Here is a 17,486-nt window from a genome sequence, read left to right as displayed (position 1 = left end):
ATTAAACAAAGCACTTCATGAAGAATTCTGACTCAATGATACTTTCATAGATTTAGACTAAAATTAAAATAAAATAATATACATTAAGACAGAGTTTTAAAAATGAAATTACATTTTCAAAAGCAGCTTTGGACTTCTGTGGAAGTTTGGAGTCAAGTATGCCAAGCTTAGTTATCTAGAGATACATCAGAAAAGTCCTGAAACTAAAAGAAATCAAAATAATTCCAGTCAGCATTTCTCAGGCAGGAGAGGCACATATCACAGAAGCAATAACCCTCCTCTCCCAGGATCACTGAGAATATGCTCTTCCTCCAAGTAAATTCCACTTTACCAAACCCTAGGAGGGTCTTATACGGGAACAGCAACCTGCCCTAAAGTGATTTTTCACTGAGACAGCTGCTTTAGAAGGACATTGTAACACTGACCCTCCAGAAGGAAAGTCATTGAGTATGGATGGGGAAGCATAAAACTTTCCTCTTCAGAGTAGAGTCAAGGCCTAGATATCTGAATGTCTTAGGATAATAACCAACATTTATTACATGCTCAGAACACTCTGGTCTTTTGAGAAACATTAACTAAAGAAAAAAAATATAGAAAACTAAGTGTGCTTAGAATTCTGCACACAAAAGCAAGGGTGGACAAAGAGTCCAAAAAATGGCAGCTTCTCTGTCCAGGCATTTTGCCCAATACGCTAGGCATCTGCTGCTGACCTCCTGAGGTTCGTATCCATCTTTCTCAGCCTGCTAAGTGACCTGGGAGAGACTAACCCAAATGAACTACATCAGTGGGCACTCTTTCCCTCTGCCTTTCAGCTAGTTTCTGCCAACCGGAGGAAAACCCAGGAGATGGGGTGGGGGTGGGGGAAGAGTGGGAGGGAAAATCTGGGGGAGGGTACAAAGTAATGAAGTGAGCAGGGAGCAAATAAAGTAATAGAGAGAGACGAAATCAGAAAGATGAAATAAATATGATGCTGATTGCCTAACGGAGTAGTAAAGCAAAGGATGAGAAGCCCAGGTGGGTTGGCTTGGCCTTCCTGGGGAGGCAGGGCCGGCAAACGGAACAGCGGAGGCTGTGTTGCACACAGGACAGGACTCTGCATATGGATTCGTGGGCCTGAAGGCCATTCTGAGGCTTAAATTCTCAAAAGGATTTGGTTGGGGCAGCCCCATTTCTCAGAGCCTCTTTGCACATGGCCTACCACACCTTATTAGAGATCATAGTTGAAGAGAAGTATTTCTTATCTCCAGGTGCAAAAAGAGAGCAAGAATAAACGGTTCATGCATCTGCCACAGTGCCAACACTTCAAGTATTTCATTTTAATACAATCCATTTAGAGAAGAGATGAAGGAATCAGTAGGTCATTATGACCAAGAATATTTAAATATTTTAATATGACTAGAGACATAAATCCATACTATACTTACTCCCTGATTTCTTCCATTCACCCAAAACCCTTCTTATTATTCAAAAGTGCTCACCAAATTCTTCCTTATGAAAGAAAATGTCTAGGGTAAAGGACTATTACATATTTCCATCATACTCCCCTGAACTTAAATGATAAGCAATCGTGTTCCTCCCACCCCGGATGTGCATGTGAAGTCTAGCAACTAAGAACATAAAATAGTGACAGGAAGAAAACAAACCAAAAGCTAAAATTATCAGTAGGACTGATTAGCATATGTATAAGAGACACTTGTACAGATGTGGGATGCTTTCTTTAGAATGTAAGTTCTCAGAGCAGTGATGCTTAATCATTTTTGGAGTTGTGACATTTTATCATCATTTATTTGCTTTTTTATGATCATCACCAAACCTCCTCCCAAAAGCATATTTTTAAAAGAAAAGGAATAATTTTATTCCCAGGCGTTTGCTTTTATTTTTACTTTCCCTGAGAATCACCCTGGAGCATCGTACCAGTCGGTACAGATATCAGTGGTTAAGACTTCAGAGCCTTTGTCCTTTGTCTTTTTTCTTTGGTGGATGGTGGATATTTTCTTTTCTATGGTGGATATTTAATAATCCACTGGCCAAAGTAGAAAATGTAGACTGCGGGAAGGCAGTTGGAGAGAGTCATTTTTATAAGAATCTTACAAAGTTTGGACAGAAAATTTTGAAATAGACCTAGAAGGGCAGGAGGGGATATTGACATGTTTTTCCCCCCACGTACACTTGTGCCCCATTCCATGTAAGTACATCTGATGAGCGCCAAGAATCAATCTCCACAGACTTCAGGGATTCACCTCATTGAAAACTCTACTGTGCTAAGCCATTTTCACAGGCTTTATTGACTATTTGTATGACTGTGAAAGAAAAGCAGTTATATACAGAACCTTTGATTTTGCGATTTATTTTTAGCCAAGGCTTAATTCTATAGTATTTTATTAGAAATTCTCTGTATGACCCAAAATGCAGGACATGGTCTAGAGTAATTCATTTCCCTGGAAGAAAGCAGGTAATCTTCAACAGGTTTCTTAGAATGAGTCAGAAGAGATCTTTTCTATTGAATAGGAAGTAAGTCATCTATGCATGTAACCCTACACTATTTTTCTTCCTATGAATTTTAAATTTTCATTAATTTTCAAGACCCTTCTGCCAGGTATGCAGCCACCAGATGTCTATTGCAGTTACCTAACAAAGGTGCAGAAAGAAGAAATGTCAAGTCCTAAATCATGGAACTAGCCAAAACATCCAGTGCCTTGATGATTTCTATCCATGCTTTCCAGGGAGTATTTTCTTTCGATAGTAGATCTCCAAAGAGACAAAGCATAACTTTATCAGGGAAGTGAAGCCTGGTGCTAGTGTACAACACTGATAAAATCCACTGTGAGATTTACCTTGGAGTTAAAGAGGAAACACAGACCACTCCACACGCCAACCCACACATTGGCATATCTCAACCCACAGACTGAGAAACACTCGTCTACCCTCTCCAAGGCAAGGGCTCTGTTTGGCCCATTTAGGGGAAGAAATCCTTAAGGGGAGAAAACCCCCTTTGATTTGTTTTGCCTGGTTGTTTGCGCAAACTGGCTACCCAATCTGATCCAAATTGTCGACTTTGTAATTCCAAATGGATTAACATCAATTCTGGCTTGTATCTATAGAATTATGTATGTGTATATGGTCAACACATCTGCTTCTCTCCTTGGGAAAAAAAAATCTTCAAATTCTTTGAAAATGAACTTGTTTTTTTAGTCATAACAAAATGCAGAAACAGTCATTCCAGTATCACTGCAGAATAAATGCTTAAATTCCAGCTAGAGGAATGTCACCACTGCGTATCCTATTTCCAGGTGAGAACTCCATCAGTCATAATGATGCCACCAAGACAAAGAGCAAGGGGGAGAGTGGGGCTGAAAGACAGGAAAGGAAGCTCCAGCCATAATATAATGAAAAAGGGAATAACCTTAAAGCTAAACAGCTTACTTTTCTTTCTTTCTTTTTTTTTTTATTAAATCATAGCTGTGTACAGTAATGCGATCATGGAGTAAACAGCTTACTTTTCAAAGGCAGCACAAGGGCAAAGTGCTTTGTGCAAAGAGAAAATTAGTTTCCAAAGTATATGCATTCTACAAAGAGCCAAGTTAATTATTCAAAGCAGAGGCCCATGAATTCCCACAATTTAGTCATTCTATTCTGACAAATTCAGGCCCAGCGAGCTGCTTCTTATCACTAAGACTTTGATAATTGGCTTAGACGTATCAAATAAACTTTCTGGAGAATTCAGTCGTAAGCAGGTATGACATCCTAATAGGGGTTTTATTAGGACTTTCTCTGTGCAGTAATGTATTAGCAATCACTGTGACATTTTCTGCTCTGGGGGGTTTTGGCCTTGCTCATTTTTTACACTTGCTAGAAAATAAATTTATTCATGGTAGAGATCTAATCCAATATACTACTCTGTTTACCCTGGTTTCTAAAGGAACAGGCCTCTCAGAATTAATGAAAAGTGACATATACATCATAGAAGAAAATGCACTGTCTTCAGCCAGGCATAACTAAGTAGCAAGAATCCCCTTTGGATTCTACAAACTTGGGGATTCAGTCAGTACAGCCTTCCCTGGTCATGCTTTTTCCTCCCTTTCCATCTAAGGGGGAAAAAAACAGCCAATAGCATGGGTGGATTAAATTTCCCTCTTTAGCAGCAATTGTAGTATAAAAAAAAATTTCCCCGAGAAAATGTCTATTGGGTATTATCTGGTATGTTACAATTTGCTTGCTCCTTTGCATTTATTTAACATTCCTGACAACCGAAAATAATTTGAAGTCATCTTACTGTATATTTACATATAGAAAGTGGAACTATTATTTGGGTGGAAAACTGTTTGGAATAAAAAACAGAGCCTACCTACCAGCAAGGGAGGCACAGAGTGAAAGGCCTGGTGAAACTCAGCCCCTTCCTATAATTTGTCACTGTCTTGATACCTGTGAGAGTATCACTCACAGAAAGACATGTAAAGCACCATCAAGGTAGCAGTAGTTTGGTCAGAGTGGAAAACATGCTGAGATAATATTAACGTACTTTTATCACATAACAAAGCAGCATCAACAGAGGTCACCTAGGTGAGATTTCTGTAATTTAATACTTGATGTTTACCACCAGCTTCCCACTTTCCATGTTAATGAGGACAAAATTGATATGGAAAAATATATAGAAAAATCTAAGTAACTCATTTTAACCATTGGTTTACTGTCTCTTCTCATATCTAAGCTCTTTTTGGCCTTATGTACAAAACTCAGAAGCACTGCCAAGATCTAGAACCCTGAAAAATACCTCCTCTACCTATTGGATGATGCCTAAAATTTCCTAGGTAAACCTTTTTCTCTTTTTTTTAGAGTCAGAATCTCACTTTGTTGCCCCCGGTAGAGTGCTGTGGTATCACAGCTCACAGCAACCTCCAGCTCTTGGGCTTAGGTGATTATCTTGCCTCAGCCTCCTGAGTAGCTGGGACTACAGGCACCCACCACAATGGTCAGCTATTTTTTTTGTTGTTGCAGTTTGGCCAGGGCTGGGTTCGAACCTGCCACTCTCAGCATATGGGGGCAGCACCCTACTCACAGAGCCACAGGCGCTGCCCTAGGTAAACCTTTAATTGTGATGATTTATTCAGTGTTAAAATTATCTCTGTGAAAGATGCTATGCTAAGGTTTGATCAGTTATTTACCAAACTCTATGAAGAGGATTTTATTGTTCCCATTTTATAGATGAAAATACTTAATCTCAGAAAAATCTAATATCCAGCCAATGATTACATGACTAGGAAGGCTAACTTTGGAATCCATATGTCTGGTAACGAGAGCAATGGTTATACAAATTAGATATATTCTCAAACTTTCAGAGAGGAAAGGAATAGTGGATGATGCCACCTTAGTGACGGTCTATTACAAGCTAGGTACCGTGCTAGGTATTTTGCCTTACTAAATTCTTACAACCACCCTTCAGATAAGTATTGTTAGTTTTATTTTACATATGAGAAAACTGTACCTGAGAGAAGTCTTATAACATGTAAAAGCACACACGGCCGCGCTACGTAAGTATGAAAGTAAGTACACACATTGAGATTCAAGTCTAAGGCTGTGCTCATTCCACAGACACGGCCATGAGAGTCCTTGGTGTCTGACAGGTGAGAATGGCGCCTGTGGTGGGCAGAATAATGCCCCCCCACCCCCAATGAATTGTACATATCTAATCCCAAGAATCTGTGACTGTGTTAGATTTTCTGGCAAAGGAGAATTAAGGGTGTAGATGGGATTAAGGTTGCTGATCATTTGACCTTGAGTTAGGAGATTATCCTGCATCATTCAATTGGCCCAATGCCACTGCCAAGGGAAGCAGAAGAGAGAGTACCAGAGCGATAGAAACATGAGAAAGACTCTGATGCTGCTGGCTTTGAAGACAGCAACGAACCAAGAAATACAATTTAGAAGATAGTAAAGACAAGGAAACCGATTTTTCCTTGAGCCCCATAAAGGAATGCAGCCCAGTCAAAACCTTGACTTTAGTCCAGTGAACTCATCTGGGACCATGAGATAATGATAATAGTGGTTTAAGCCACTATTTTGTAGTGATTTATTACAGCAGCCATAGGAAATTAATACAGGATCCCTCCAAGTTAGAGAAAGAGCAGGACTGGCTTTCTAATTGGATTAGGGTTATCCCTGCCAGATTGAACCTAGTGACCAACATACTTCATGGAGGTGGGTATGGGTCTATGTGACTTAGGGACATAGAACAGAGACATGACAGAGAACAAATCCTGTATCCAACTTGCACAGGTGGGAGACTGGGTAACACAGACACTGCACAGATAAGTAAAAGAAAGAAACTAACTTGCCAGTAGTCGTAGGTGGCACACACCTTCAATTTCACATCCCTCTCCTCCCTTGCTTCACAGAAACTCAATTCAGGTTGCCTCCCAGACAGCCGAGTGCTCCAGAACAGGTTGCCATACCCAGTGCTCAGTGAATGGCTCCCGATTCATCTCTGAACTGTGTGAGCTTCATTCCTCCTACCAGGAAGTGGTTTGAAGAGAGCACTCAACATCCTAGACATGAGGTGGAAAACAAGGTTTACCCTTAGCCTGCAAAACAGTCATGAGGAAGGGCTGCTTTCTCTTCTGGCTTGGGGTACCAGCCTCCGCTTGAGCTGCTGCAGAAAGCTGGTGTGCTGTGTGAGACAAGCCCAACAGTAAAAGCCAACGGACTGTGAATGGCAGTAGAAAAATGAAAAGACTCTGAATCTGTGACGGTATTATTGAACCACTCAACTAGCCAAACCTGGAACTTGCCTATTCTAAACTTGTTTGCATGAGATTAATAAATGGCTCTTATTGTATAAGTCAGTTGAGTTAGGATTCTCCTTTACTTGCAACAGAAAGCATCCTACATGATGTGATGGAAAGTAAATGTGTCAGTAGTCTTCATGTGGTTTGGTTCCCTTCCCTGTCCTGGACGACTGTCGCGCTGTTCCCAGGAGACAGGAATCATCATTATAGCTGACCTCATTAAAAGACGATGCATCACAGTCGATGTGTTGAGACTGTTCAGTTCTAAACCACTCTTCAATGGTTGGATTCCTTCAGTAATTGTGAAAGCAAAATCTCCATTGCAGCTGATATCTGTTAGAGGTAAGAGTGAGATTTGAGTACCAGTAGATGGCATTTAGTGAAGGAACCTAAAATGCCTGCTCACCTTTCTGTTAGGCTCTGAGGGTATTTTCTGTGCGCAAGCATCAGTGGCAAAGGAAAGAAAAGTCATACTTCTTTTTGCATTGGGCACAACCCCTAGTATAAAACTATTTGGCAAACTGGACAGGAACCCCTTGTCTGGGGTACAGAGGCCTATGGGGAGTTTCCAAAGTCAAACCCCACATCAACAATTGAAGAGATCAGCGTTCCCAAGTACAAACAGGTGGGAGGAAAAATGTGAACACAGGGTGGCCTGAACGTCTGCCAGCAGGAGGTAGCCAGGTTATACTGCAATGAAGGCAAAAGATGAAAACAGTCACACTTATGAAACTGATCTTTATAATGTAGAGAAATGCATTGGACCCAATAAATATGGCCTCAGGAGTGTTGGGAGATTTGACCAATAAGATTACAAACTCTTCTTTCAAGGAAAGGGATAAGCAAATATAAAAGGGTAAGCTGGCAGAAGAGTTTAACAAAAGTTCCATCTCAGATGGCCTAATATCTTGTCTTTGAAATATAAAATGGTCTATTATTATTCTACTCTTAAAACTTAATGCAAGTTTCATTTATAGCTGATTTTTACATTACCCTATGGCTTAGATCTTCTCTTATGAACTATTATACTTATAAGCATTTATTTCCCATGCCTCTGCTAAAAAGTGAAAAATCATAATCACAACCAAGTTCAGACAACATGCAGAATAATAATGCTGTTCAAAATTCTTACTAGAGTGCTACCTCATTATACACAGATGGTATCTATATGGTGGCTAGCATACTCATGGGATAAAACAGCTGGGTGTACTAATTTTTTGGCAAAACTTCACTTTGGAGGATTTGGTGGGGATTTTTTTGGTCTCTACAACTTCAAGTACCCTAGAGTTTGCTAGTGTGCAGTTTGAGCTCTATCCTAAACCATAAAAGAGGCTTCAAAACAACTGGCCTCCTTCCTTATATTTCACCAACCACATCAGGCTCTTTTACCAAAGTCCACGAATGTTCGTTTTCTCATTTCATGTTTCTTTTCATTACACTCTTTACGTAGATCATCAGCTAAAATGAATTTTTCTACCTTTGCTTGCAAATTATTCCTCAATCCTGTTCTAACTTATCTTTCTAGATTTAGATCATATTTCTAAAGACTCTGCTCCAGCCAAATGATTTTTTGATATACCATATCATATCCTATAAAGAGCTTCTGTGTTACTGCCTCTATGCCTTTTCTCATTCTATTTTTTTAATTCCCGGCATATTAACATGGAAACATCTTTGCAAATGACCCAGTCCAAACTATTCATTTTTATCTGAGGAAACTTAGTCCCAGAGTTACACAGTGTACCAATTACATAATGAACCAATAAGCCTTTGTGGCATGAGAAGCCACCCCAAAACTTAGTGACTTAAAAGCAATCACTTAGTATTAAGATGGCCACATTCACACATGTAGAAGTTGGTACTGTTGTAAGCCTTAGAGTCTTGGTCCTATTCTACTGGCTTATCCTCCAGTAAGCTTTCTCATTTTGTGGTCTTAGCACGGTGGTCCAGGAAATGAAAGGTGAAATCTGCAAGGTCCTTATGGCCTAGTCCCTGGAATGCATACAGTATTACTCCTACTGCATTCCTCTGGCCAAAGGAAGTGACGAAGCCAGCCCAGGTTCAAGAGTGTGGTTGACAGGAGCAGCAAAGCCATGTTGCAAAGTGGAATGCATACCAGATGAGAGGAATTGTGGACATGAGTCAATCTAGTACACAACACAAGGGAAGGACTATTTGTCAGGTCATACTGATACAGAATCCATGGCATCCTGATCCACAAATACTCCTCTGCCTAGAGATAGGATGGTTTCCAGGATCCAGTGTACAGGAAGCCAAGATCATTGCAATGCTGCCTTGCCATCATCCACTATGGTCCTGGTGCAGTTAGAGAAAGCATGACCACAGGATACACTATTAACTGAGGGAAAGCCAAAGAGTTGGCTATATAGACAGCTCCACCCACGCTGGCAGTGAGTAAAGGCAGCCCCCATGTTCCTGAGTCTGGTCATCTGCTTTTTACACCACCAAATGCATTGTCGATATGGCAAGATGAGGTTGGTGTCCTGGAGACTGGACCATGCTAATCAAACACATGAGTGGCTCTTGTACAAAGAAGATTGCCCTCATTTGCAAAGATAATGAATCTATTACAGGGTTTGGATGCTTGAGCTCCTGCTGTAAAGCAATCTGAAGATCCAACTTATATTCAAAAAGTAACTTGGTAGGAATAGGATATGAGTCTCAGTCAGGAAAGCCACATGGTACAATGAAAGGAGGATGGGCTGGGTTTAAATCTTGACCCTGCCAACTGCTAACTCTGAAACTTTGGCAATCTTTCTCTAATCCTCAGTTTCCTCATTTGCAAAATAAGAATAATTATAAATACCTGGAAGAGTTGCTATAAGAATTAGGAAGAGTTCTAGAACATAGTGATATGTAGTAAATAAGTATTAAAAATCATTATAGAGGTCTTAGTACTATTGTTAAGTCATTAATAAGTATAAATTTTAATATCAGACAATACCAAGTTCTAACTTCTGGGTCAGAGAGTGAGGATACTCTGTCCTCAGGATTCTGATGGGACACTGTTAACATATTTAGAAAAATCAAATTCAGTTTTTAAAATTTTGCATGCCACCTTCTCTGTCAAACCTCCTTGAGCATCTGCTATTTCCATTCTCATATTATTATACATGTGTTTGTAAAGGACTTAGAAGCCGAGACAGAAATGCACTGGAAGTGCAAATCAGTCTCACAATTTTCCACGACCTGCATGGAATGTACCCACTGAGGTGTGAGAAACAATTCAGCTGATCTCCCAAGGATGATGATGTCACTAATGAGTTTTTATTGTATACAGTTATAATGGCAATCTTAATAACAACCACATCAGAGGCAATTTGCCCACCCTAACATGAATGCATTGCAATTCAAAGTTTAGATTAATTTCCCACCATAATTCCAGAAGAGGATCAAAGGTTTGTTAAAATAAAGTGGTAATATAATGGTATATAGGGGGAATACATAATTTTTGAAATAAATATAATTTAAAATAATATTTTAACTACAGATAACTTTATTTTCCTCATTTTTCCAAAAATAATTAATGAATGTATTATTCCTTCTTTTATCCTTGTTCAACAGTTCCTTTTACTCACATTATTGCTGGAATAACAGGCCAGGCCAATAATTTTGATTATAAATTCTGTGATGAATCTTCCCACTAGCTACCAGAAAAAGAATGACTCTTTTGTAGTTCGTATTTATCTATTCAAATCTTGAACCAATAAGAGGCAGACATCTACATCTTCACATCTTTTTTTTGTCTTTTTGAGAGAGTCTCATTCTGTCACCCTGTCACCATGTTATCATAGCTCACAGCAACCGCAAACTCTTGGGCTCAGGAGATCCTCTTGCCTCAGCCTCCCAAGTAGCGAGACTACAGTTGCCCACCATGACACCTAGTTAGTTTTTTCCATTTTTAGTAGAGATAGGGTCTCGCTTTTGCTCAGGCTGAGCTTGCTTGCTCTTGAACTCCTGACCTCAAGCAATTCACCCACCTCAGCCTCCTGGAGCACTAGGAATACAGGTGTGAGCCACCATGTCCAGCCTACATCTTAACATCTTAGTTTCAGGGAAACATTCCATAATTCTAGAAATATTGATCATAAATAAACCATGTTCTGAAACATACTGGAAATTCCCCTGGGCAATGAAGGAGATTAGCCAAAACTGGGACCTGGGATTGAGGGAAAACTCACTAGCCAACAATCTAGGTCACAGAAGCAAAATCAAAGAGATCTGTGCTCCCTTTAGACCAGCATCCTTAAGTTTTTCCACAGTTCTGGAGGGTAGAAGTACAAGATCAGTAAAGCATCAAGGTTGGGTTCTGGTGAGGGCTCTTTTCCTGGCCTGCAGACATCTGCCTTCTTGCTGTGTCCTCACATGGTCTTTCCTCAGTGTATGCATGTTACTAGAGAGAGCATTTCTCTTCCTCATCTCATGAGGGCACCAGCTCTTTCAGATTAGGACTCTACCCATATAACCTCATTTGACCTTAATTTTCCTCCTTAAAGTCCTTACCTCCAATTGTAGTCACATTTGGGCTAGAGCTTCAACACGTGAATTTTGAGGGAACATAATTCAGCCCATAATAGCAGTGCTCATAAATATAAAGTAGTTGATAAACAAGTCAAGATATAAAAACAAGGAATAATGTGACAACTAATTCTATTTAACTGGCACATAAGCTAATCAAACAGGAATATTGAGAACGATGATTGGAAGGCTAGGTTGAGACCAAATGGAAAAGGACCTTGAATATTAAGGTAAGCACATCTACATTACCCTATAGGTAATGAATTAGGTAAAGAAGGTTTTTGAGAAGACGAGAACCATAGTTAACACTGCACTTTAGAAAGAGTACGATGGCAAAAGTATGGAAAATAGCTTTGCAAGGAAAGCAGAAGGAAGACTAATCAAGAAGATACCATAGTAGTCTAGTAAAGAGTTACTTAGAGTCCTTAGTCTTTCCAGAGTTGTTACCCTGTTTCCCCGAAATAAGACAGTGTCTTATGTTAAGGTGTGCTCCCAAAGATGCACTAGGTCTTATTTTCAGGGGACGTCTTATCTTTCCTGTAAGTAGGTCTTATTTTCGGAGGATGTCTTATTTTTGGGGAAACAGGGTACTATCTAAATGTGCATGGAAGGTTTTTTTCTCTATTCGACAAATGAGAAAAATGAGCCTTTAATACTCCAAACCTCGGGTATTAAGAGACTAAGTCAAGAGTACATAGTTGGTAAAGTGCAAAACAAGAACTAGCATCAGGGACTTTTAACTCCCAGTCTAATCTCTTCATTTACGTAAATATTTTCTGAGTCTAGAGAAAATGGATACTTTCCATGTGGTTTCCATTTCTCCTACAAGACAATCCTTGTTCTTCTCCAATGAATCTAGAATTCATCTGCTTGGTTTTCCAGGTAGAAGGGAAAAAGTTGAGCGAAATTCCATATTGGCAGAAACCAAAAGCATACCAGGTTCCAGTAGGCAGTTGGATTCTATTTCTGCTGAGCCATGTACTAAGCCTCACTCTATCTTTAACATGGAGAGAATACATTGCGAAATATGGAAAATGTTCCAAATGCATAGAAAATTTAAATAAATATAAACCATGGCTATTAAATGTATATTTCTTGCACCTCATATTCCTATCTATATCAAATAGGAAAACATATTTCAGTTGTTTGGACAACAAGTTTATTGAACAGAATTCATGCTGCTCTTTAAAATCAAATACATTTCTCAGAGCTGGATAAGTAAGTCACCTGTTGCTACAGAGAAGGCAGGAGGCTTACTCTAAACAATGAAAAAAGGAAAATGTTACTTTGAGAATTTTTGTTTAGCTTCAAAGTCAAAGAAGCAAAGAAAATTCTTGTCTCTCTCTCTCTCTCAAAAAAAAAACCCCATATATTATATCTACTAGAAGGTCAGGCTTGTAGATTCAGTCATTCATTGGTATATGTTTATACTAATTTATGAAGGTACATTCTGTTGATTACAAATGAAATTATTTTGCTTGGCAATCAAGTGCAGGAAGACAAATATCAAATCTCAGTAGCTACACTTCCAGCTGTTTCTCAAACAGAGATAAAAGATAATCCCTGGCTAAATAGCATTACTTTCCAGATAAAAATCAACTTTGAAGTGCATCGTGTTCAACAGAAGAAGCCAGGTTTACTCCAAAAGTTTCCAATAATTGGGGCTGAATAATATTTATTAGAAGAACTTGGGCACTGTGTTGAAATTGACAGGAGTGGTGCTTTTTGGCTCAGCATGAGGCTAATATCTGTAATTAAGGAAAAGCTTAAAGAGCATCTGCAAAGTGAGTGTTTAGTTTGATAAATCTCTTTGCAAGTAAATTTACTGAGCTTCATTATTTGTTTCCAACCCAAGATACATAAAAAAATGAAAAGTCTATGCCATATGACCTCTCTTCACAAACCTTGGTAAGTTATATACTTTCTTGATATACTTTCATGAATATCCATCCCACTATGACCACTTTCTCCAGCACCACTAGCATCCTCACTTCAACACCAGCTCTGCTCCCAACTACCATCTTTAACTCTATAACTGTCATTACTACTTCCACTTGCACAAACACCATCAGCTATACCACCAACCAGGTCAATTACCAGTGTTGCCAGCTTTACCACCACCACTTCCACCTCATCCCCATATCCATCTCCACATTTCCTTCTCCATCATTACCAACACTTTCTTCCAACCGTGGCCACCATGTCTATTACCCCCACATCACAGTCACCACCAGTGTTCTCCTCAGACCTCCAGATGTATCAAATGCTACAGATTCTTGTAGTTTCCCCTTCCTTCAATCCAAATTGCATAACTGGGGTGAGGGAAATATTGCCATTTGCTTTTATTATTATTATTATTTTGAGACAGTCTCATTCTGTTGCCTGGGCTAAAGTGCTGTGGCATCAGCCTAGCTCACAGCAACTTCAAACTCCTGGGTTCAAATAATCCTCCTGCCTAAGCCTCCTGAGTAGCTGGAACTACAAGTGTCCACCACCACACCTGACTAATTTTTCTATTTTTAGTAGAGAGGGGGTCTCACTCTTGCTCAGGCTGGTCTTGAACTCCTAAACTCAAGCACTCCTCATACCTGGGCCTCCCACAGTGCTCGGATTACAGGCATGAACCACTACACCCAGGCAATACTGCAATTTAGTTACTTACTTAATCCGTTTATATTCATATGGTAAACCCAAATTCCATCTCTATTGAACTGCTCACAGTTTAGGGTAAGAGGATAATTTTTATTCGCCACCACCATTGTGACATCATGGATTTTATGTGGCCACCATATTTCTAAAATTTACCCATTCTTCATCCTTCCCTCACTTTCACTCTCCAGTGCACTCCTGAAGGTAGAGTTCAGCAAGAGGATGAAAATCAAATCTAGGATAAAACTGAATAGTTTGCATATTTGGCAATATTTTTAATAAAGTAGAAAATTTAATGACAAAAACATATCTCAAAGGAGATTCATGAGAAATCACAAAGTCAAAAAAAAAACAAAACAACAAAAACCTAAAGAACCCCCAATCAGAAGTCACATTGAAACTCCCGTTGAAAAATCTTTTCATGTGCAGACAATTAACAATAAAATGTGTGAAGCACTATGATACCATTAATCCATTTCCTCAAAATGTTATCCAATTATTTTAAGCGACTTAAAACACAAATTCACATTGAAATATTTTCACATCATTTAGAATTTCACCAACTCCATTTCATTCAAAAAAATTAATAAACTACCATTTCTCAGATTAATCACCATACTGATGCATTTATAGCCAAAAGTACTTTAAGCATCAAAACTAACTCAAAATTGCATTATGAAAAGGTGTTACCTGATAAGAAGCAAATGGAAGATCTAAGAAAATGGGAGAAAAAAATTTTGAGTCAATGCTAAAGAACATTTGTGTTGGCCTTGCTTCGTCAGCTACCCCATCCCTATCTATGCTTTACCTTTTTCCGTGCAGCGTCCCTGGAGGTTGATTCTTGCCGACTCATTCGTTGATGAGCCCGATCTCTGAATTTCCTCGACAGCCCAGTGGATACAGCCAGTGGAAGACACTAACAAGTGGAGGCTCCTTTTCTGCTCCTTGCCAGTTTCTGCTCCTCCCACTATCAGAGCCTCAGTCAGACAGCATCTCCACCATGGCTCTAATTGTTACTGGACTACCCGGACACTATTGCCTTCCCTTGTTCTCTTTGGCTTTCGGGTGGCAACAATTTCTTGCTGTTGCTAAGTCAAGTGCCTCGGCATTGCTACCCCTGCTCACACAACTGAAAGTAATCACTCCATTAGGGTCCCTTAATTTGAGCCATATGGGATGAATTCTATTCTACATAGCACCCTAATTGATTTCAATAATCAAAGGAAGCAGACATGGTCCTTATGCTACCTTTTAAAATAATTTGAGAGGAGATCATTGCCAAAACCTAACATTGATTAAAAGACCTCGGCAGCCTGCTTAAGGCTAGCATTAAGACAAATCATTAGGCAAGACTTTTTTTTCCTTCTTGTATCTATCTGTCCATCCTTCAGCTCCTGGCCCTGAGTTCTATAAATTCAGACAGAGGGAAACCCAACATTAGATTCTATTACAACTTGCTCAACTCAGGCTACAGAGAAGAAGGCAGAGATACGGGTGGCGCCTATGGCTCAAAGGAGTAGGGTGCCAGGCCTATATACCGGAGGTGGCGGGTTTAAACCCGGCCCCAGCCAAAAACTGCAAAAAAAAAAAAAGGCAGAGATTCCAGGGTAGGGTTGGAATGAAGCAGAAAATACTGTGTGCTTAGAGTATCCTTCATGCCAAACCTCTTGAGAATTCAGCCATGGCAAAGAAGAAACAAAAGATGAAGGGAGCTCTGAAATGATTAAAAATATCTTACATTTTTATAATCCTATCATTTCCAAAATGCTCTTATATCCCTTGTATTATTTGACTTAAATATTGCATAATTAGGAAATCAAACTGCAATAGTCTGAATGGAGAAGTCAAACCCAAAAGGACAAATAGAAAATTGAATAATAGCAGTAGCAGAAAAGTAAATAACATTTGGAGAGCAGATATACAGGGCAATCTCCTCTAAGGCAATTGTCCTAATTCTTGTAAAAAAAAAAAAAAAAGACTATAAAACAATTTTCTTTTAATCAAAACCTATTTTTCCATTGACTTACATTAGAAAACCAAAGATGTGTTTCTCCCAGGAAATATTTTAGCCCTAAGTCTAAAGAAAAATCATATTTAACAATGCAACAAACCCCTGTAAAGTCAATTATCTGAAAGAAAAGCTATAGTATTCTGACAAAACAATAATCATACTCAAAATAATTCACCAAATACAAATAAAGTCCCCAGAATAGCATTCCCTTAAGGATAGATCCACACAGAAGCAAAATAACCAGAGAGGTTTCCCTATAAGGCAGCCATACAAAAAACAAGAAAGTCATGTTCTCATTTAAATCTAGTTGTGATTACTGTGGGGTAAATTTGAAGGATCCCAGGGAGATCCCATTCAAAATTCTTTCCTACACTGCTATCTGGCATTTAATTCCCAGGGATTTATTTCTTTGGGTTAAATACTCCCTTCTCCCAGAGTCGTCTTTCATACTAGAAATATCCTTCAAAAGGATAACTTGTTATCCCTTAGACACCACCTTCTCCACATCGTCATCTGTGGACCATTTACACCAGCGTCACCAGTGATGCTTATGAAAATACAAATTCTTACTCAGACCCTGCCTAGACCTTCTGAATCAGCATCCCATGGATTGGTCTGGAAATCTGAAATCTCAACAAGCTCCCAAGGGCATGTTAACATTTGAAAACAAGTACTTGGTGTGAATAAAGTTTTCCAATTCTTTTCCTCTGTACTGTCCTACAGAAGGAAGGATATTATACCATCCTGTGTATAGTCTACGCTCTAGTTACACAGGTATTCTTTATTCTCTGAGATGCCAGCTGCCTATGTGTCCACACAATCACAATACCCTCCCACGGCAGGGGCTTTACAGTTTGTAGAGCATATATAGAGCACATGCTTTGTACGCACACACATACATACAGATTAATCTCAGATTAATTTGTGTGTACAAAGAATTAGGTTCCAATGTTTGCTTTTGTTAGGTATGGTCCCTGTTGTAGTTGTGTCCCACCCCCAGGAGGTGTGCCATACACCCTCACGTTGTATGTAAAACACAGATTATGCACTATGTTAACTTCATAGAAGTCCCGGCAGAATTATTTTTCATCAATTTTTCTATATAAAAAAATAAATTTTCAGAGGAATCAAACTTTTCTCAAGGTCACACAGAAGTGAGATTCAAAACCAGATCTTCTTGTGCTAATTCGTATGTTCTAAGTTTGGCTTGTGTCACTTGAAAAGTTAAATAGCCCTTAAAAGGGGAAGAGGGGAGGAAGAGAGTGAATGAAACCTAGACTGAAATATCAAATGACCAAAAGATGAGAGCACAGAATGGGATGAAGCAATTCTTATGTTAGACATTTACAATTCAAAGTAAATTGCACCGACTCTCTATCGTTCAGATTGTAATGCCACAAAAACACTTAATTCTAATCAAAGCTCAACAGAACACTGGTTATTCTCAGTCATTTGATTTTTACACTAAGCTCTAAGGATCCTTTCTCAGTCTAATGTGGAATTTT

The sequence above is a fragment of the Nycticebus coucang genome, chromosome 2, assembly GCF_027406575.1.
Source record: "Nycticebus coucang isolate mNycCou1 chromosome 2, mNycCou1.pri, whole genome shotgun sequence".
Taxonomy (NCBI): Eukaryota; Metazoa; Chordata; class Mammalia; order Primates; family Lorisidae; genus Nycticebus; species Nycticebus coucang.
This window is presented reverse-complemented; position numbering follows the sequence as displayed.